Raw genomic sequence first — 23167 nt, 5'->3', positions numbered from 1 at the left:
CATTACTCTGGCAAAGAAAGTGTGCTGTTCAGTCCAGACATGGGTTGCAGGAATAAAACTCTCCCTTTGTGCCCAGGACACAGGCAAAGCTTGGTAGCTATTAAACTGAAGGAAGTGAGCACTGGAGAGGGAGGCAGATTTTCAAAGGAAGAGTGTGGTGGGGTGGTAAAACTCCAGCAAAGCAAGTATGTGATATCCAGAAGGGATGAAGACATTTATTGGATCCACATGTCACAACAAAGAGTAGGAGAAAGAAATATGCTTAAATGCGGGCAGATAGGGAGACCCAGCATGTCTCACACAGATCCTGAACCCCCAGAAGCAGAAACTCAGCTCCATCTTTCTAGGAGCTCCTCCTAAGTGTTCTGAAGCCTTCATTAGTGTGTCCTGGAGACTTCAGGCCATTTTAGTTGGGGAAAGTTAACTGATTGTCACAGAACATAAGCACTTCACTTATAGTCTGGATTCAGCTACTTGCTGTTGCTGCTTTCCCTTGCTTTTTTCTCTCTCATTACTTCTACAGGGCTAGATATGGTCTTAGGAGATGGCTGGAGACCATGACCCCATTAAAAGCAGAGAAATCACTATTTCTCTTCTGTGATTTGATTTTAGCCAGGAAACCCAGAGTTTCCTTCTTGCACTGGATATCACTGTACATGAAGGACTCAGTGTTCTATTCTGGAGTACCTTAGAGTTTTATAGTTTTAGTTTAGCAATTTTTGTAACTTTCTGAGCACACTTCATGACACCATCTCCAATTTTTTGCGCATGGGGAATGGTTTGTCTGTCTGCTTTGCAGCAGCAGTAATGGCCTTGCAAGGGAGGAGAACAATTGCAAGTCAGAGAACAGTTGAGACTGTTTCCCCTATGAAACTTTCTGAGAAAAATGCTACCTAACTCACTTTGCAGATACTCAGTGAAACAGTGGACAAATTTTATGTTGTTAGCTTCTATTAATAGAAAATACATCCCAGAGAATACTGTGTTTTACAAACCCCTGCACCTCTCTTTGGCTAGTTGCATATGCCACAGAAAACCAGTTATCTCCATTTAGAGCTACTGAAAAGTATCACAACGGAAAAGACTGCAGTTTTTGAAGTAGCTTCTATTACTTTTGAATAGTATTAATTATTCATGTGCTGCATGACTTTGAATTCAGAAATATTTATGTAACTGGAAATTTCATTGTCCTTAATACCATTTTCACCAAAAAACCCCCACTGCAAGTGAAAGTGCTTATGTTTTCAATTTAAGAAACCTTTGAACAGTCTAAGCCAGCAGATTTTTTTTAATTATTTTTTTCAAAATTGCTTTTGTATAAGCTGTTTCAATTAATAACTCCGTAGGAACTCCACCACATTATAGTTCTGTATATTTTCCACAGAATAGTGTGAGTTTTCCTATTTCTGAATCAGTAGCTGATCAGTAACTATTCCACAGATATGCTGTAATAACACATAGTGGTAAATGAAGGAGGGACAGGGAAGTGTATGCAGAGAATCCTGTTATCCAAGGCAGTGTGGTAAACTCTCATACTGACACAAGCCAGTTTGGAAATGTGCAAGAAGCAGAAGGAAAAGTTCTGGGAGTTATATTTGTCTTCTGTGAGTAGTAAGTTACACATCATGAGGTGATGGGGTAGAACCTTATGGTTCCTGTCTTGAGCTAAACTATTGTATTCAGCACTTTGTGGTCTGTGACTGTCTTGCTCTCTGAAAGGGAAGATGTCCTTAGCAAGTCAGACTGGGCATTAGAAGAGTAGAGCTTCAAAGTGCTTAAAGGATTCATGTGTAGATGTTTTCAGAATATAGACACCTAGTTCTGAGAGCTCCAGTTAAGAGTGTGTCTTAACTGAGAAATGATGTCTTGAGCAGAATGTTTCTGATGAAGCAACTGAGCACCCTCAGTTGCTGCTGCTGCCAGAACCTGGCGGTCCACCCTGAGGGAGAAGGATGTGGGAGCCATGGGCTTCATTGCCCTAAGGATTATTAGTTTCTGACTGTGTTAATAGTGAGTTTTAATCTCTAAAGAGTGTTTGGAGAGGTGACCTGATTAATGTGCTGGATTAAACTTTAATTAAACTTTATCACCTAGTTCTCATTGTTTGAGTACAGCAATTTGGGAAACTAGGTCCCTCTGCTTCACCTGGGTATTTTTAGATCCCCTTTAAAACAGATGAATTTGACAGCTTCAGAGGGGTATAAAAAGAAGTGTTTGTAAGGCCCTGATCAGAAGTGAACTACTTGGATACCATTATGGGACATTAGTTTTATATACCCATTATAGGACACTATTTTTATATACCCCAGTAGAGATATTTTCTTATCCTTGAGTACAAATTTTGAACAATTTTTAAAATGTAAATATGAGTAGCAGTGCCCCTTTGAGCCGTTTCTTCCTTTTCATGAATGCAGCAACACTCCTAAAGCTTTCTGGGTTACTTCTGCTGCATCTAATCATTGTGTTTAAAGCTCATTGCTGCCTGATCCTATGGAGAGTACAGCAGATTGGAATGATGCTTCTGAGCTGCAGGTGACAGAAAAGGCATCTCTGTAATGAGTAGTGATGGGAGCCTTTCCTTGTTCAATTTAGTTAAAAACAGGCACAGCTCTTTGATGAGACTTGAAGTATGGTTTTGGTTTTTCTGCCTTCCAAAGAAGAACACACAAGAAGTCTCATGGCAACTACAACCAGCTGCTGGAGCCATGAATTTTTATGAAGGGATTTCTAGCAACCACATTAAATAATGCCTTTAGCCAACATATCAGCTCTCTGAAGTATTTTTTTATATCAACAGCACTGCAGATGGATGATTTGTCACAGTGCTGGCTGACATTTAATGTTATGAGCTCCTACAACAAAAGGCTCTTCTATCAGTCAATGTTTTCAAGTTTGCAGTTTCTCTTCCACTCAGAGTGATGGTACTATATAGAACTATGGAGGGTAGAGGAGGAGAGAATATTCTTTCACCCCCCAGGACTCAGTTGGAATGTCAGTTTTAACACCTGTTGAGTTTCTTTCCATGTTGCCACTGGTTCTACCTTCTAAGCTTTTGGAATTCTTCACACCTGTGACTTCTTTGAAATGGCCTCTAAAAATGACAGTCATCAAGAGTTCACCCTTCAGGGACTGATATCTCAGCCCAAATTAGCCCATATTATGTCACTCAGCAATACTAGAACAAGGCTGTTTCCCCTTATATGCATCCACCTGCAAGGTTCCAAGACTCAGGATGGGAAAGTTTTAAGTGTTGTAGCAAAGCTTGTGTGCAGCTACAGGAAAACAGAATCCATTCTGTGGAGTGCAGGAGAGTGCCTGTTGGTAAACACTTCTGGAAAGACATGCCAGAGGAAGCAAGCCAGTAGGTTCATTTTGTGACAGTCACTCTTCTCTGTGTTGCTTACTGCATTATGAATTCTGTGATTTTTTCACTTCAAACTCCATGGCACTGAAGAACACCAGAATCCAGAATAAGTTTCTTCTGTACATTAAATAATTAAAAGTATTGTAGCAATCATTCACCGATGATTTAACCACCGCCCCCCTTTGCCAGCATAGTTTTTATTTCCAAAGGCTGTGTTCTATTGGTGCTCTGCAGCTCATCCTGATGCTGTGAAGTGTGGTGGTTGCATTTGCAAAGGATTAAATAAAAGTCCTGCTAACTGTTAAAAATTGATTCAGAAGGTGGGTTTAATTCTGGTTCTATGTGAAAGCATCCTGAACTCCTCGTGCATGATGATGCCCTTCATTTTGGATTTGTGGATTGTCTGATAGTTACATAGAAATAAGTTGGTTTTGCTCAGAAATGCTTATCCTGTAGGAAACGAAAAGGGAAACAGGGGCATAGAAGGGAAATTATGTACATTACAGTTACAGAAAGCATTGGTGACAGAGCCTGAGAACTTTGCAATTCTCTCTCTGTGTCATCAATAGCCATTGGCACCACTGTCTCCAAGCTCCCTGAAACTTCTTTTCCTTTGACCATATTAGCTGAGTGACATACACCATTTGGTTGTGGTTTTCTGCAGGGCAGACCAAGCCCTTGATGTTTATAAAAGTGAAGTGCACCAATCTGTTATATACTCCAGGAAACAGCATGTAGTCACCTACCTGCCTTTGCTTTTGAAGCTGTTCACCACAGGCTTGGGGTTTTTCTATGTGGGTGACCCAAAGAGTTTTAGCAGACTGTCATGCACATGAATTTCACACTCTTCCTTGCTGGTGTTCTTCCTGTTTGATTACAGCACAGCTGTGCAGAGTTTAAACTGCAATAAAATGGCTCAGTGAAAACTGTACATGATAATCTCTGATTTCCTCTTCGGAACTACAATCCTACTTAATTATTTTTCTGCATCCTGGAGTTTTGTTATTACTTTCATCATTGGACTTCCTTTTTTAGCCAATCCGCCCTATTTATCCAAATGACCTCGCTCCTTCCCTTTTCGGAAGCATAATATTTGAGGGCATTTCTTAAGAAGTGGAAACCTTCTTAAAGCTTTGTGCTGCCTTAGTCATAATACTTTTTAGGATAACCTCTAATCTGTGTGAGTGAGTAACTGAAACAAGGCCCATATGTCCTAAGGGAAGGCAAGCTTGGAAATGGGAGCCAGCATCGACTGTTCAGCAATTAACAAAACCCTTTTGGCTTTGTTCACATCAAACATTTGTGTTTGCCAAGAGAGGCAGAAACTTCTGCATGACTATTAAGAATGCCACCTGCTCATTTAGCATTATGAATTGCATCTAAGCCTACTCTTAAATTAATCCTGTCCTCAAAGAACAGCTATTCATTTTGCAGGAGGAAGTGCTCTCTTACACAGATTATCCTCAGCAATCTGTACATATTTCTTAGCTTCTTATTTCTCCCCTATGCTGTAAAAAGGAAAGTATAGGCCAGGCTCTTGATCAATGAAATAATTAATGTTTATTCTTCATAAATAGAGAGCTATGCTAATATATAGTTGACTCTTTAACTAATAGGTGAAAATCAATGTTGTATTGAACCTCTCTAGCTGGAATCAAATGGAATTTTTTTGTGAACAATATTGTAGTTACTTTGAAATATGCAATAGAAATCATTAAAAAAATCACAAAATATTTTTCCTACATGATACAAAACAAAACAGAGCAGACATATTGTCCAACTGCATTTTCGTGTGCATAAAACAAGGCTGTGAGAGGTATGAAGGTGAAATGTGTAACACCTAAAACCTCTGCCTTTTCTTTCTCCCAAACAATTGACAGCTGAGGTGAAACACCTTGATGTAAAAATAAGTTTATTTTTGTGTGCCTTTTTGAGCCTTAAATATATATTTTGGTCATATACACATGCTCCTTCCAATAACCATGAAATTTAGGTAAAACCAAATGAAGGACATATTAGGTTTTTTTGCTTTATAAAATGTCTTTCAATGCAAGGAAGCAAACATTTTCATTCTATAACCTTTCTGATAAAATCTCTGGAGCTGGCAATTGAATTGCTGAAAAATGGCAGGACAATTCTGGCTTTTGTTGCGATATGAAAGGTGAGTACAGTTACCCCAAAATCACAGAAGCCTGGAAATTGTGGAAGAAAGAATAGGCAAACACACACACACAAAAAGCCAAGCAAATAAACAAAAATTAACATAATTAAGATTTGGAGTCTCTATTGTTTTAAAATTAGTTTTCTGATTAATTTCTCCTATTTGCCTGTTGTGCAGTGATGTTCGTTCTAATAAAGTCAGAGGTGGTGAGAAACACCTTACTTGGCTGAGGTTATGCTGTGATAAAGTAATACAGCCCTGCTAAGTAAAGACAACAAAGCAATAATATTTAAACACTGTTGTAAATCTGAGGAAGAAATGGCACCCTTTAGAGTAAATGTCCCTCTTTCAGCCTATGTCCTACATACTTGAACTCATGTGCACCATATGAAGTACTGTATAAATATTTAATGAAACTCTCTCGGATCAACTCCTTTTGATGCTGAGTGTGTGCATAACAGTTTGCAGAATCTGAATCTTGGTTTCTGACAGTGCCTTTCTTTTCTATTATGCTGTAAGAGGGGGAAAAACAAACTGCTACTTAAAGCCAGTGAACTGGGAGTAGATGAGAGTTGCAGCCTATCATGGGTGCAAAAGTATGCCTTCTAAACCATATTTAGACAAGAACCGACACATTCCCTGTTTATTCTGTTTTAAAAATAGCTGTTTTGAAGCCATTTCTGTTACATGAAGTAACATTTAAACAGTTTTCAAATGACTGTTGCTTTCTTAATAGAATGAAACACTGAAGACTGAAATGGTGCCTGTGTAAGCTAATAAGTCTATATTGTTTCCTTGTGTTCATTTTCTGCCCATCAAAACTATAGACTCAATGGCAAGTCTTTGCAGTTACAGAGAATAACAGCAGAAAAAAGCATCAATAGTAAGTTTCCATCCCTTACTCCACCATTGTATTTTCTTTTCAGGAAAGTCTGAGCAGACTTGTGAATGAAGAGATGCCTACCCATGTAGACAGATACATTGCCAGTGCTTTGACCTGTAGCTGGAGAAGGTTTTGTTGCGCTTAGCTTTGTATTCTGCCTTGTATGTGCTGCCTGGTGGACAGTAACACTTGCAGCCTATGAGCTCAGGAACTGTTGTCCCCAGCGTTCTGGGAGATACACACCATGCCAAGAAAAGAGGTTGAAGGGTGAGGGCTGGATATTTTTCTTGCTTTGGATTTAGTAGCTGCTTTGTTGGGGGTGGGGGGTAGTGGGAGTGGCTCGAGGAAGGTTTTATTCTGCAGTGCTTTGTAATCCTCCTCTTCACTAGAAGCTGGAAGGGGACAGCTGGGGACGCAGCAGGCAACCTTTCAATTAAGTGGAAAGAGTAGGAAATTTTCCACTGACTGTTTTTTCCCCTCTTGAACTGAAAATTTTTTAAAACAGAAAATTGCTAGGAAAGAAAAAAGAAATGGTAGTACTTGCAAGAACAAGCTCCTAACCTTCTCCCAGGGAGAGAATTGAAAAAAATATTTGAGATTTTTCTACTTAGTTACTTCTGAATATTAAAAATTGAGGCTGTTTTTTCCAAGCCATTTTTTTTACACTTTGATTAATTGGTTAAACCAGATTGTAAATAAAGCAAAACTTTGAAATTTTTGCTTTTAAAAACTAAATAAATTAGAATTTCATTCTGGTATATGTTTGGAATTGTTGGTACATTAACATAAATTTTTGGGGTGATTTCAAATATATGTTCTGATTTGGGAGGAATTTGCAACATCTTAGAAATACTTGTGGAATACAAAAGCCATTCCCCACACAGCTGCTGGATGCTGTGGTGGGAATCTGGAAAATGTAGATCGATTCCCTGAACGTGAGAGAGGTTGTGCACCAAATTCCTTTCACTTAGGCTGTCAAACTGCTTTCATTAGTAACAAATCTTCCCTTTTCTTCACTAACTAGCAACTGAGCTGACACTTGAAATGTAATAAAGTCTTAATTTTCTTAGTTTTCAGGAAATCTTTTCTGTTGAAGTATAAAAACCTATTTTGCAGCACATAAGGATGGAAAACATCCCAGCTCCCATCATAAAATTGCATGCACAGAGAAATGTGTGTGCATACTTTACCCATACTTCAAAACAAACTCCGTGGTTTATGAAGTCTTTGAATCCTTTGTGCACTGGTTGTGGGTAGAGATGATTGAACTCTAGCCAAAGACTTTGAGAGGACACTGTTAAATTTATTAAACATCTGGGAGACATACCAAGTTTCCTGTAAGTCATCTGGTACAGAAGCTTCTTACTATAACCAGTGCTTTGAGGTTTGCAGTTACAGTTACTAAGAGCCCTCACTGCAGCAAGTTGAAAGGATTAATTTCCTCCATGACATGCTCTGACATGGTTGGTATGGTTGGAGGTGACAGAAGAGAATGTCTTTCAAGCTAATAGATCATCCATTATACCACTCCCAGACTGGCTGTACACCAGGCACACACACAAGAGAAACAAACAAAGTGCTAGTAAAAGCTTAAAGCAAATATAGTAGGATCACTTTCTCAATTTGATAGTCCATTTAAAAGGAGTCTGTTTTGCCCTCCTGATACTTGCAGTACAAGACAATGCCCTCCAAAACCAATTCAGAGCTCTCAAGTTCCAGTCCAGCAGCTCAGGAAGGGTTTATGAACACTCCATAATTCAGAAGAAGGACTGGTTTTGACTTTAGGAGGAGGTTGTTTATTTGTTTTAATCTGAGGTTTGCGTCTAGAGAGGGGTTTGCTGGTTTTGTTTTGATTTGTTTTGATTTGTTTGTGGATTTTTCCTGAAAACTTCCTTTTTTCCTCTTTGCTCTTTTCTGTCATTTTCCTAAAACAGTGAGTCTATCCCTTACAGCCCAGATCTCAATTGTATTGCATTACAGGAAAGATGTTCAAAGCTTCACTGGCCAGAGATCAGGCCTCGCTGCCTGGAACAGCAAAACGTGGCGGTTCATCCATGCAGGTCACCGAAGTCACCCCTCCAGCGCCTTTCCCAGCCGCCAGGATGGCAAAATTTAGTGCACAAGGGGGTTTTCTCGGCTGCCTATGTGAGTGCAGTGAGTCTGCAGGACATTATTATTCAAACCCTTAAACCCTGTGTCAGATTGTTAATGTCTTAATGCTTATGTAAGGGTCAGAGAATGCTGGAAGGTGTCAGAGTAAATGGGAGTCTGTCATAGGAAAATGACCCACCATTCACAGTGTGATTGCCGCAGTCTGTCGGGTATCATGTGAAAGGATGTCAGACTGAAAGAGGAAAGGATGGGGGCGGCAAGAGAAGTTGAAAATGTTTCCTCGTCTTTGCCTCCAGCAAAAGCAAACATAAATCAGTAACTAAACAGAAATAGAGGTCCCAATATCTAGCTTTGGGATAATGCTTTTGGGTCTTTTAAAGCTTGAGGCAGATGGCATTGAGACATTCAGAAGCATTTGCAATTATTCTCTAGGAACAGAAGCCAGACTGTGTTTATCAGTACTCCCGTTTCTCCTGTATTTGTATTTCATATATATAAAAACAGATAAAGTCCCAAATGAGTGATTTTACCCATAGTTAAAGATAGTGATTTTGCAAGGTATGTTATTTCCTCTAGATAATCTGCTTTGCAGTTAGGGGTACTTCCCAGTCCACGGGGTTCTGACTTCCCAAGCCACAGAGGACTTGTCGATTAGGATTCGGTTCTGTTCTTGGTGTTAGGTGCTCACGTCTTGCATCCCATGACTTTGGAAATGCCTCCGTTTCTTTGTCTTTAAGACAAGGTGGAATATTTTTCAAATTTGCATGTAGTTGTAAAGATATATTACTTAAGATACTTTGGGGGAGTTTTATATAAATAAAAAGGAAATTATTATTTCACTCTGGACAACTGATTCCTTTGGGACAATTAAATAGAGGTAATTGATAACATAAGTGATTGCAATGAAAAACAGTATCTTTCAGAAATAAGTGGGATTAAGCCATATTGAGTCAGGATAAACTTCACTCACTTTCTGCATGTTCCAGCTTATAAGACACATCAGGGACTAGTGAAACATCAGAGAAGCATTGTGACTGGAAAACACCTTTAAGATCATAGAGTCCAACTGTTAAACCAGCACTGCCAAGTCCACCACTAAACCATGTTCCCCAGTGTCATCTCTTAAATACCTTCAGGGATAGTGACTCACTTGAGTGATCATGCATCGAGCTGTACATCTTTTGATGTTTTTGATCTTGTAAAGCATCCAATAGTACCAGCAAAGTTATGTTTACTGCAAAGTAAACAGAGACATTTTCCTTTTTACACTGTCTCAGTGCTAACATGGATAGCATGAGAATATAGAAGAATCTCTTCATCTTCTCAACTCTAGTGCCCCCTGCACTGAAGGAGATCAGTTAAGTGCAAGCCCAGCTCAGCGCCTGAAGCTTGGGACTGGTGTTATCAGTTGTGAGAAGGTCTGTGAGAATTATGCTGACACATTCTCACTTGAGCTTGTAGGGCAGGCAGAGAGTTTTCAGAAATTAAGAGCTTGTCTGAATTCCGGCTGTTCTTGAATTCAAGGCAAAACATTAAAGGCAAGTGAGAGGGAGCATATTCTTTCGATTTTAAAGATGTGTCCAAAGCTTTGTCACAGAATGTTTTCCTTCAATGGGTAACGGTAAGAAATCAGAAAGCTGTAGTCAACAAAGGAACATGGGCAATAACAGTAATTTTTTTCCCACCACTTCTTCAGAAAAGCATAAATAATTTTATCTGAATTTTGCCCTAGCCTGAAGCAGGCACCTGCCATCAACAATTCTAAATTGTTTAAATTCTGACAAACTAGTGAACAGCTGAAATCAAAGTCTCATTAGGAAAAATCTGTTACAGGAACTACTATATGCCTACTATTCAAGTGCCCCAAGGGCTTCTACATCTCTTAATGTTCACAAACATTTGCACTGTCACAGTACTCCATCTAAACACTGAAGACTGTGCTTGAATCCCTCTGTCAAATCACTGAAGTATGCACTTAATTTCAAACTTGTAGCTGAGGCAAGATTTAAGTGATTTGCTGGACTGAATTCCCCTGATCTACATTTTTGCAGTGTGCATTCAATTTGAAGCAGTTTTTTGAAAATTCAAAGTGGTCAAAGGTTCTGATACCTGCCTCTGCAAACAATTTTAAATATATCTCAAATGCTGCTGATGTCTCAGTGATTTCAGTAGGAGTTCTGTGCACAGGTTTAAATATGTGCTAGTATTGCCAGACTAATGCTTACTTTTGAATTTCAGACAATTGACTTCAGACTTTAAATCCTTCCCTTCCATCCATTTGCACCGAGTACTCTTTGTGTATGGGACTCTGCTGAGTACTTCCTGAAATTCCAAATATGTTGTGCACTTTTTATGTAACGTGACTTCTCTGCAGTGACTTAAATGCTACTTTTCATTTACTTTGACTTTCGTCTCATTTAAAACCACAGGCTAGTTTGGGCAAGCATTAAGAGCTCCTAAATGATTTGTAATCTGTTTTTAATATGATCCTAGTTCAAGTTTAAACTGAATAAACATAGACCTTAAATGAAACCTGCTGTCTTTCTGCTACAAACCACAGGGTAAGGGCTGATGTATTTGCAAAGCAACAAGTACTACAATGAAAAAAATATGGGCATTGGCTGTTTTCTCATAATTATTATTCTTCAGTGATGTTTTGGAGTTACAGGAGGCAGAAAGCAGCTAGTTTAGCCAATCGTTTCACATTGCTCTGACAGAGAACTGTCCAGACAGCTATTTGCTGAAGCAAGAGAGAATGTTCACTCTTTATGTTTAAAATTCACCATCATTTAACAGTTTTACAGACTCTGCTTCCATGACCAGTGAAAGATTACTGGGTAAACTGAGGGAAATTGTGTCTGATTTATCACTTGGAAATTACAACTATTAGGCTGGGGCACAAAGCACAAGCAACATTGCATGGGATCAGGATAAACCCAGGGATGGGGAGGGTGTGGATTACTTTACCAGTACACAGATTTTCAACCGTTGGTCCACAATAGAAGTTGCATGCAGTTAACAACACTATTTTTAGTATTCCAGGCTTGGTGAATTTTCTAAAGCTTTATTTCCTCAAGGTATCTGATGCCATTAAATATGCTTACCCCCCACCCTGCCTTCCCCACCTCCTTCTTTATAACTTCTAATTCCTTTGACTGAGAGAGACACTAGATAGGATGAATGTGTTGATTTGAAGCTTATTAGCTCAGCTACTAATCCTAAAAAGTAAACAGAAATGTCTTGGAAAAATGTGCTTTCTTTCTATGTAAGTATTGAAATTTTAAAGTTTCTGCTTCTTCAGCAGTTGATATTGGCATTGCTGTTTCAACTTGCCTTTTCTGTTGAGGGTCTGAAAGCCCCAGGAGCCTGCACACAATTAGCCAGAACTGTAGTTTGCTTGCCCGGAGATTTCACAAGTCTAACAGAAAAATCACTTGTCTCCTAAAATCCACTTTGTTTTGAAGTAACACATTCCATTTTCACATGCAGATCAATAATATATATTTGCAGTAATAATGGGGGTAAATGGGGCTGTGGATGAAATTTTCCACAACTCAAATACCCAAGCAAAGCAGAGGCTTGGTTTGTAGTTCAAGCCTGTAGCCTGTATTTCTGGCACAGTCTTAAAGCCCAGACTAGATGCTGGGTTTCATGCCATCAGATTCAGCCATGAGACCCAAGCCTGGATTTTAGGAAAACATTGCCTGCATAGAACTTGTTTAGTAGGCATTGGTTTAATTGGTTTAATCATCCCGCATTTAATTTTTTAGGCATTGTTTGGGCTTGATTCCCTTAGTCTGCATTGCTGTTGTGAGGACTACCATGTCAAAATGGGAAGAATAAATAAGCAAAACATCTCAGCAATGCAGACCGGGCATGTTCTGTGCTTGAAGCGCTGGCTTATGACTGTACTTCTTACCTCCTTATGATTTTTGATCCCCTCTCAGCTCTTGCCAAGTTACTCATAACCAGTTGCACTACTGCAAATGTAGCCTGAGCAACACTAAGCGCAGTAGAAAAAATACCTTACTTGCTTAATGCAGTACTTGACTACAGCCCACCCTGAACTTAGCATTTGCCAGACTCACAGCAGCACAGTGGTGCTGATTCACACACAGTCGTTTCCCTGGGGTAGTCCTCTCTGTTAAGGAGCCCACAGGCTGCCTTGGCCCTTGTCAGTTTGCACCAAAACAAACCAGGATGTGTCTGCACATGCAATTACTTCAGTAAAATATTTCCACTTTAATTGATGATCTTATATGAGAACATGGGGTACAAGAGGACGGAAAAACAATGTTTGACCTTGAATCCAAAAGGAGTTTAAAAGAAAGGGGGAAAGCCCTTTATCTGGATGAAGTCTAAAACTTTTTTATACTAGATCTCTTGTATGTATGATAACAAGGGTTATCTGATGAAAAGAATTGTAGGGGTAAACAGGAGTCAAGCAAGGTAGGTAGTTCATTGCACTGAGAAACCTGTCACAGAGAGGAATTGGAGATAGAAACAGCACAGAGCAGAACCTGAGGAAAATATGTAGCACCGCCCTCTGACATATTCATCAAAATGGGAAAAGTACCAGGATATGTGTGCAAAGGCTGCGACCTCCAACTTGGCATTGCATAATCTTCCTTCAAAAATAACATTGCAATGTCATTTTGTTATACTTTACATATGTGATGCTGTCCAAAGGGACAGAGCAGGATTTTGTGTGAATCCAGAACCTGAAGACTTGTAGGTAATTTCTAGAATCCACAGTGAGAGCACATGCACCTTTAAGTCCCAATTTTAGAGAGTGCTGGGTGCACAAAGGTCCTTTGTGTTGGGGTTCCCTTTACTATTAGTTATCTTTCCAGCACAATTACTTTTAAAATAATTTTTACAAGTACTTCTTTTTTGATACTGCATTTAAAGAAATGGAAACCCAGGTAGCCAGGACTGCGTGACTGCCCCCAAACTCATCCTGGCCAAAGGATGCCAGGTTTATGTGCTCCTTCTATGCTTGAATGTAGAAAGAGTAGCTAGAGGCACTCGTGTCTTTCAAGCTTTAACTACCAGGGGCAGGGTTTTTTCAATTAGTGAAAGATCTGACTGAGCTCTTTCCTGGCTGCTCCCACTCGGTTAGAATATCTTGACCGGATGTTCTGAGGGGTAACTCCAGCTCAGTGCCCAGGTGCAGTCTAAAAAGGGAAATTGAGTATAGATCAGGAAATGCGAGGAGGGATTAGAGAGCAGGGGAAGCTGGAGGACTGCTCCCTAAATTTGAGTTTCAATTGCACCTTGAATTGTGCACGTGCAGCTCATTTCCCTCATCTCAGACAGTTTAGAAGTACTGCAAAAAGATTGGTGAAGGGTAACAAGGATGGTCAGAGATTTGGACTCTGTTGATAAAGTGACTGGGTAAACCTGGGCTTTTCAGCCTGTAAAAGTAGTGACTGAGGATGCTACGAATGAAGTGGAGAAAACTCTGAAGAGAGCACGTAGGAGCAAAGTGTTTGTCACTCCATGCATGAGCAATGGGATACCACATCCAAGCCAGTAAATAGTTGCAGCGAAAATGAAGAATCACAGAATATTCTGTTGAAATTGACCCACAAGGATCGACAGTGGGTAAGGAGTTGTAGTGGATCTGTGCAAGTCTTTATTGAAGATTATTGTGGATGAGCTGCAGAGGAACTAGAGGAGTACTGCAAAGAGAGATCTCCTGAAGAAACAGCATCAGGCTGAGGAAATCCGAGGAAATCCAACGAAATCCAAATTTTTCGGCTGTGCTGGAAACACAATCTGGGAGACTGCTCAGAGGATGCATTGTTGCATGTGTGTCCTGTTCGTGCCCGCTGGCAGCCTCCTCTCCCGACCGCTGCCGGCGGAATGATGCACGTCCGGCCGGGCAGCGGTCAGTCACGCACCAGCCCGGGCCACGCCTGTCACCAGGACCTCCGACACCTGCCCGCCGGTGGCACCCACGCCCTGCCCTCCCGAGGGCCGGCTGGGCGGCCGGGGCGGGCCGGGACCGCGCTCCGCCTCCTCCGGAGGCACCGGCGCTGCGGCGCGGGCGGGGCGGGGGAGCGGCGCTGACCGGCGTTCCGCCTGCCCCAGGGAGAGTCCCGTGGAGAGCCGAGCCGAACAGAACCGTGTCGTGCTGTGCTCCGGACCATGAGTGCTTGAGAGTCATAACGCAGCGTCTGGAGCTGGGAGCGCCTGCGGCCACTTCCAGGTACAGTACGCGGTGCCGAACGTACGTCTTGTCCGTATATCCGTCCATCCATCTGTTTTCTTGCCAGCCCCGGCGGGGTGGTCTCATTCCTCCTGCGGTGTGATCTCCTTCCTGGCTACCTAGGTCTGCACTGCCAAGGCTGCTCTTTTTTGAGGGATCAGCATATTGAGAAGGGGAGAGACTTCAACCTAGCAAAAAAGAGCGCTCTCCTGCTGCAGTGATTGGGTCGTTCTCCCTCTCCCCTTCCCTGTAGTAAGATGGAACAAGGTCGTAAAACTACGCGATGTGATTTTTCTGTGGCTGTAGTCCTGGGAGAAGCTTTCCCCGTTTTCCCTTAAACCCTTCAGTTAATTGATGGCTGATTTTCTTGGATGCGAAGGATGAAAAAGCACTAATTTACTAGATCGTGATTGTAGGGCTGCATGAAGTGGGTGTGTGGGCAGGATGCGTGTGTGTGTGTGTGTGGTGTCACCTAAGGATGTTAATGGGCTGCTCTTTGGCTGGGCATCTGCTGTTTGTGACTGTGGTAAAACTTCAGGTTCCTGTGTGAGGTTCCTGCTGTGTGAGGTGGCAGCAGTTCAGGGGCAGAAGAAGAGTAACCGATGTTGCTTGTCAACTACATCTACTATGGTGTGCTTAGTCCAGGCTGCAAACTAAGGCAGCCCTAACAAGCAGTGCCTCCCTGTCTGCCTGTGGATAAAGCTAAATATAGTACTGAGGGATGAGGAACTCTTTCAGAGGAGTTCCCCTGAATAGAGCGGAGGAGGGCTGACTCCTCTCAAAGGGCAAGAATGGCCTGAGAAATCAAAAGAGCCAGGAACAAAGAGGCACTCTGTACCTCAGGCAGCTATCCATCTAAGCGAGGAATGTTGAGGGGGTTGCTTTCAGTGAGATTACAGCCATGGTGGGCTGAGATAACATGCCGTCTGTGGGAAGTTGGGACTTGGGCAGGCAGGACTGAGTCCCTAGGCTGTCTCTTTATTCTGAAAGCCAAGAATAGCTTTTTGAGGTGTGGGTTCCTCAGGCTTATCTTATGGCTTCCAATGAGATGCCTAGGTAAGCTGGTAATCAGCTGAAAATCAATGCTAAATTTACTCAAGACAAGTAGCTAACTGGTGAGCTGTACTGGGGAGAACTGGTAGGTGAGACTCAGCACTTATTTGGGATATCCAATGGGAATATCAGTCCTTTAAACAGACAGGACTGAAACAGGCCACTATGGGTTTGGTTAAATGTTTCCAAAGGAGGAAAGGAGATGCTGATTTAGCGAGGGTTAAACTCACAGTGCTGCCACACACGGAGTAAACTGCTTTTTTGTATGGTACAATGAATCCCTGTTGGTTTACATTCTTCATGGTTTCTTTCTGCTGAGGTTTTTGGGGACAGTATAGTGTGCTGATACCTGTGCTCCAGTTGTATGAGTTATCTAAACAGTCCTTGAGGAATGCAGAGTCACCATACCTGTTCGTGGTCTGTGGGGTAAGCTGCTGTCACACTGTGTCAAAAATGACAGACACAGTTCAACACTGGAGCATCATCAGTGAAGGAATATGAACTGGAAAAGCTGACAACATGGGATTTTGTTTTTGTAACTCAGAGTGGTTAAAAAGTGAATTTTTCTTGGGGTGAAGACAGGAAGGAGCTACATGTGGATCATATGGCCAGTTTGTGCTACATCACTGTACGGGTCTGGTGTTATGACATGTACTAGAGCGGGGTGGAATAGGATGTCTGCATTTCAGTGGAGGAAGCAGAATTTGTGATTGCATGTACTTAAGCATTTTTTCAAAATGTTAGTAGATACACAGGAGTATATGCAAACACTGACAAGTGCTCTTAGCTTGGCATGGGTATGAGGGACTGAGCCACATTATCCAATAAACAAATTGCTACAAAATGAGCTTGTAAACAAAAGTACCAGAGAGTATTTTGTAGCCACAGCAAAGACAATGCATAATTTACAAACAGGAGGCAAAGACTCTAGCTGAAAGCTGTTACTAATTTCTCTTCTATTCTAGCTGCTGTAAGAAGTACTATTAAAAAGCCTAAATCACTACAGTGAGGAACGTGAATGGATAGTATTTAGTATGACTGTATTTTTAATTGGAAAATGTGCAGGATCATGACAGCAATCCAGCTCACTCTTCATGGGCGGCTCTAGAATAGCACTGCATGACTCAGATCCATACATTCTGACTGTTTTTGTTTTGATTTGTAAAATACATCTTCTCCCCAGAGTAAAATGTTCCCCAAGTTGTGTGCTCCTCCCATGGGGCAGATATTGTGCTTGCGTCTGGTCACCTCTGGAAGGTGGAACAGAATTAGCAGTTAACATGCCAACAGAGAGATGAGCCTGGCAGCTGTGAGTCTGCATCAGCCAGCACAACGAGACGTTCAGATTTATGAGGAATAAAACAGGATAAATATGCTTGAGTCAGACTGGGGAGTGGGGTATTCTCTGAGATAATTGCTCTCATTGATACAAGACTAGGTGCTTTCTGCATGAATGTAGTGCTGAACTGACAATACTTGTCCATCAGGACTGTGATTTGATCCTCCCTTAAACATCCTGCCAGGATTCAGACGCTATTAGGCCACCTTTGTAATGATCTTTTCACAACCCAAACTGGGGTACATTTGCTCAACACTACTGTTTGTTGACTTCATAGTTGCTGTTTCACTGCAAGCAGCCTTTGACCACCGATTGCAGAGCCCAAGGGTCCACCCTCAGTCGAGCACGGGAACTGCTGCTGAGTCTTAAAGGCTGACATGAACCATCAGATGCAGCATGTGAGTGGAGGAGATTTCTGCTATGGCCTTGTCTAGACGGGAGGAAAAGCTCTTTTCAGTCATTTTGACTATAATGTGTTTCTCTTTGATTTCCCAAGGAGTCAGTCAAGCTGATTGGAGACAACTGTTTGAGTCCTCTGTACCTCAGACCGAGCTCTGGTCTAGAAACCACTGTCTGATACTCAGGCTAGATATAAATGCGTGTGAGCAAAGTATAACTGATGCAGATACAGAGTTGCATTTGCTTTCTTAACTGTCAAAGTGGAACCATCCACTTTTATCTTCAACCTAAACATTGGAAAGTGTATTTTTTTTGTTCTGATTGGTTTTTTAACTGAAGTATTTCCACTGCAGAAACTGCAAATATGTCTAAATCTCAGTAAAAATTCTGTACTGTTTATGAAAATGTAAGGTCTCAGCAAATGCAAAAACAAAGATCATGTGAATTGTTTGCCCTTAAAACCAGCAATTTGTCTGTATCATCTAAATGGAAAAGAGACATTTGGCAATGAGGTTTTAGGTAGAACCAGTTAAATGAAATTAAGTACAGCTTTTTTAACACTACTACAACTTGCTGTGGTAAATTGTAACTTGGCTGCCTATTATGTTTATAAAAGGGAATGGTGCTGTCTTCTGAAACATATCGTAGATTTTGCCAAGCATGGGTGTCTGCAAAGAGCAACAGTTTTTGGATTCAGAAAGTGTCTTGCTTTGATGAGTTTGAAGAAGGAACTGTGTCAAGACAGCTTCGTGCTTAAAGCTAGTACTGTGCTTCTGGCATTAATATAATGAGATACACCTCCTGTACCCCTTTTGAAAAAAGATCTTAGTGCATAATGAAAGGAAACAACCCCACGCTTGTCCCTCTTTGTGCTGTCAGAGGAATGCAGTAATGAGAAGCTGAGTGACTTGACTAAAGCCCTGTGAGGAGCTTGTAGCAGAGTCAGAAGCAGATTCAAGCTACCAGCTTCCAGGTCTGAGCACTGAGATAATAATGTTTTTTCTGTTGACTGTGGATGGCTTTGTGAACAGTTCTTGATGATGTGGCACTTAGTGCCCTGGTCTAGTAGGCAGGGTGGTGTTAGGTCAAAGGTTGGACTTCATCTCAGAGGTCTTTTCCAATCTAGATGCTTCTGTGGTTCTGCATCAAGCTGGTTATCATTCTGAAATAGTTTGGACCTGCACTTAGCTACTGACCATGGAGATTGGTCTTGATCTCCTAAGGTTAGTTAGGATTACAGAGATGCACATCCTTGTCACAGAAAATGGATCATATTCCCCAAGGTTAGTGAAAGCCTAATACCACAATGAATCAATGATATTCTTCTGATGATAGTGTTGGAGAAACTGCTCCCACCTCCATTGACAACTTCAAATTTTTGTGTCTTCAGTTTGAAGTATGCAGGAGGCACAAAGTACACTACAGAAATGATGCAGAGTGCAGAACTCTGTAGATACAGAGCTATAGAACTCATGTCAGAGTTCTGATTCACTAGTGGGGATAGTATAGCATGTGTGACATCACAGGTCCCATCTGTCCACCCTACCTCACACCCCATTCCTGGACATCTAAGCCACTGTGAGTCAGCTGCTGAATCACTCCATTTACAGTTTTGAAGTAAATCCTCACTGCTGTTCATTTGCCTTGTAATTTGTGACTTCAAAACTGCAGCAATTCATCAGCTGATGGACAAACAGGATCTCAGCTGTTCACTCAGTAGCCTGGGAGACTGGGATGGTGACCTCCTTGAGTCTTTAGAGCTTTGCAGCTTCCTTGTGGATGGAAGTTCTGACAAACCAGCCTGCAGCTGGCTTAGTAGAGAGGTGGGATTTTAGTCTTTTATGACTGTAACATTTAAGAGCCCTCTGTTCCCAGAACAGCAAATGGCAAAACTGTTCTTACTTCGCTGGGCGCAGTGAGGGGAATGCTGTGTGCTTCTGAAATCCCCACTCTGCCTCCGTAAGTTAAAGAAGTGTAAGACTTTGGTAGCGTTCTTGTGTCTTCTTTGCGTTTAATATACTTGTAGTCTTATGTCAAAGCTCTTGATTCAGCGATCAGCAGTTGCAGCCAATTCCTTAATGCTTTGTACTGGCCAGCCAGTAGTCTGTCTGTCTTTCCTGATGGTATTTGATTTTGAACAAAATTTAGCACATAGAACTGAGGAGATCATACTTGGCTTGTGCATTAGTTTGACTTCAAACAGAGTGCTTGGAGAACAGTCCATTTATGAATTTTTCGAAAGAAAAGAGATCTTGGGACGAGGAGAAGTTTCTTCTTAATACAATCCCAGTATTGATTGTCTATCAAAACTTTCTTACTTTCGCTCCAGCTGTCTGGTCAAAAGTTTTGGTAGAAAAGAGTAGATGTATGTGTTGTCTGTTGTTTAAGATGGGTGGTACTTTGTTGCATCCTTTGGCTGGGCAGAGACTTATGTGAAGCGTTTTTCTCAGTAAATCTCTCACATTTTGCAGGAGTCACTATGGAGCATGCAATGGTCTGAACTTTTCTAGATTCTCTTCTGCCTTCTGATATATAATTACTGCTGTGTTAATCTGTTATGTCACTGAAAATAGATACTTTTCCTGTATGGCTCATGTTTTAAACTTCTCTTCTGAAACCAGGGGCAAAAAAAGATACGGAATTATCCGAAAGATGTGTTTAACCACACTTATAGGAGAACAGCCATATTTTGAATTCAGATGCTGAAAGCATGCCATCCAGATGAAGAAATTATCCATAAAATTAAAAATAGCTTACAAATGAACTTAATGAAAAGATTAATCAGTCAGGGATGAAGCATACTTCATGTAGGTTCTTTAAATAATTTTGGCCTTCTCAGTTTTAACCTACAGCTAGAAATCACAGCTGTGTTGTGATCATGGTAAGATACAAGTGCATTGCAAAAGTTAATACGTTATGTGTGTGGTCGTCTTCTCTTGTTCTGTGTTTCAAGGCTGCTGCTTTTGTATGTCCAGCAATACACACAAATTGTTTCATATGTTTTGGATAGAAGGAATATCGATCTTGTCCTCTCCCTAGACTGGGTAATTTTCCTGCAACTGGGATTTTTTCCATGATGTAGTTTGCCTGTGTGTGCTTGTCTGGCACTGCAACAGTGCTGTAGCACATCCACTCTCAGCATCATTATGCTCACATCACTCTTCCTGCCCCACAGAAGAAGAGCGTGAGGAAAGGGTAGAAGAGGAGTTGATTCTTGGTGCCTAAGCAGGGCACATGGATTTACAGCACATCAGCAACAAAGAGGAACATGTTTGTTTCCTTCCCTTTTTCTACCCTTGCAGATTTTGAGAAATTCAAGGCATTCTTAAACCGCCCCCCCCCACTTTTCCTTGTGTTCCCAAGCCCACACAGAAATGTATTCATATCCATCACACTTTTGCAGTTCAGTATCCAAGGTCTTTAATTTCAAATCATTCAAGATTCTCTTAATAACTGTGCCAAAGTTTTCTTATGTGAGTGATCAGTCAGCAGTCTTGCATCTGACCTTCCCACATCATCAGCTGGATCTATTTATAGATCCAAGAAAGATGCACATTCAGGAGGAAAATGCCTCTAACTGAAATTCAGTTTCTGGTTTATTCTTTGCCTACTGGGGCTTTTCATCTGCAGCTTGTTGCCAGGGTAATTTTTAAAAACTTTACAAAATTGTCCATTCTCTGTTTTAGTGAAAATGAAAAAGAACTTGAAGGCTCAGTTGGGTTTCTTATGTCTACCTCAGGTCTTCCCTAGACCTACCAGCAACTGTGCAAGATGTATTTCTACTGTTATGTCACTGTCCAGCAGTATCACCTACGGATAGTTTTGGTCCTCTTGTTGCTCTGGAGTGGATTTCTTCTGAGTTGTTCTTGATCTTATTCTCTATTTCAGACAGGAGAAAGCCAATGTCACTCCTCTTTTCATCTCCTTTGTGAGTATGAAATAATGTTCTGTACTCTGCCTCTTACAAGATACACTTAATAAGAAGCATTTCTAGGAAAGAGCTAAAAGTCAGAGTTGGTGTTGAAGTCACACTCAGAGAATTGTATGGTAAATTCTTCATGAAGAATGGAAGGAAGAAGGCTTGAGCTGGGATAGTTCTGTGGTGTTAATTTCTACAAGTAAGGCACATGAAACACCGATCTGTGAGTTTTTCAGTTTGCTTGTCTTCTCAATAGCTTAGGTTGTAAAATTTCACTTTAGCTTTCAGTGGAAAAAACAAAAGCTTTGTAAGCAAAGCACACACATGCAGAGCTGTATGGAATGTGACCAATGGCCTCTGTGTCTGGTATGCTTTTGTTTTGGGTCACCTGGGTGGATGCCCAGGGCAGTGCAAAGGTGTTCCAGCTGCTCCAGGCAGCGAATCACCTTTATCAAGGTCCTGGCTTGTATGCCTCTACACAAATGGGAATGGGAAACAAACAGGAGGAATTACAGACATGCAGCATGCACATCTGTATGGATATGATACCATGGGCATCACAGAGGTGTGGTGGGATGGCTGCTCTGACTGGAGTACTGGAAGGGAAGGTTATAGACATTTTAGGAAAGAGGCTAGGGAGACAAGGAGGGGTTGTAGCCCTCTATATCAGTGACAGGCTGGAGTGTATGGAAGTCTGTCTGGGGATGGATGAAGAGCCAACTGAAAACTTATTGGTCAAGATTAAAGGGAGGGCAGAGATAGGAGATGTTATTGTGGGAGTTTGCTACTGGCCACCCAGTCAGGAGAAGGGTGTGGATGAAGCTGTCCATAGGCCTCACACTCACAAACCCTGGTCCTTGTGAGGGACTTCAACCACCACGGTAACTGTTGGGGGGACAACACAGCAGGGCACAAGCAATCCTGGAGGTTCCTTGAATTTGTCAGTGACAACCTCCACATACAAGCGATAGAAGAGGCAATAAGGGGAGGTGTAATGCTGGACCTTGTGCTCATCACAGCGGGGAACTGGTAGCAAATATGATTCTCCAAGGCAGCCTTCCCAAGGATTGGAAAAAGGGAAGCATAACCCTCATTTTTAAAAAAGGGAACGTGGAAGACCCAGGGAACTATACACCAGTCAGTCTCACCTCTGTGCCAGGCAGGATCATGGAGCACGTTCTCCTGGAAACTATGCTAAGAAACATGGAAAAGAAAGAGGTGATTTGTGATAATTAACATGGCTTCACTAAGGGCAAATCATGCCTGACAAGTTTGGTGGTTTTCTCTGATGGGGCTACAGCACTGGTGGATAGGGGCAAAGCAACTCACATTGTCTGCTTGGACTTGTGCAAAGCGTTCTGCAGTGTCCCACATGACAACTTTGTCTCTAAATTGGAGAGATACAGATTTGATGGATGGACCACTTGGTGGGTAAAGAATTGACTGGATGACAACAAGAGGAGTTGTGGTCAACAGCTCATTGCCCCCGTGTAGACCAGTGAGGAGTGGGGTCTCTCAGGAGTCTGTACTTGGGCTGATACTGTACATCTTTATCGGTGACATAGAGAGTGGGATTAAGTGCACCCTCAGCAACTTCACTGATGACGCTGAGCTATGTGGTGCAGTCAGTATGCTGGAGGGAAGGAATACCTTCCAGAGAGACCTGGACAGGCTTGAGGTTCTGTGTGAACTTCATGAAGTTCAACAATGCAAAGTGCAGGGT

General features: G+C 41.6%; 1 protein-coding gene across 1 annotated transcript in view; it reads left to right on the top strand.

Annotated features, from left to right (window-relative positions):
- The first annotated feature begins 14562 nt into the window (after positions 1-14562).
- Positions 14563-23167, top strand: part of RASGEF1B (RasGEF domain family member 1B) — a 32953-nt gene continuing 24348 nt past the window's right edge. Inside the window, exon 1 of the mRNA XM_071555812.1 lies at positions 14563-14734. The gene's annotated coding sequence lies outside the window, so the exon portion shown is untranslated. The remainder of the gene's footprint in view (positions 14735-23167) is intronic.

Source organism: Pithys albifrons, chromosome 5, assembly GCF_047495875.1.
Source record: "Pithys albifrons albifrons isolate INPA30051 chromosome 5, PitAlb_v1, whole genome shotgun sequence".
Taxonomy (NCBI): Eukaryota; Metazoa; Chordata; class Aves; order Passeriformes; family Thamnophilidae; genus Pithys; species Pithys albifrons.
This window is presented reverse-complemented; position numbering and strand designations above follow the sequence as displayed.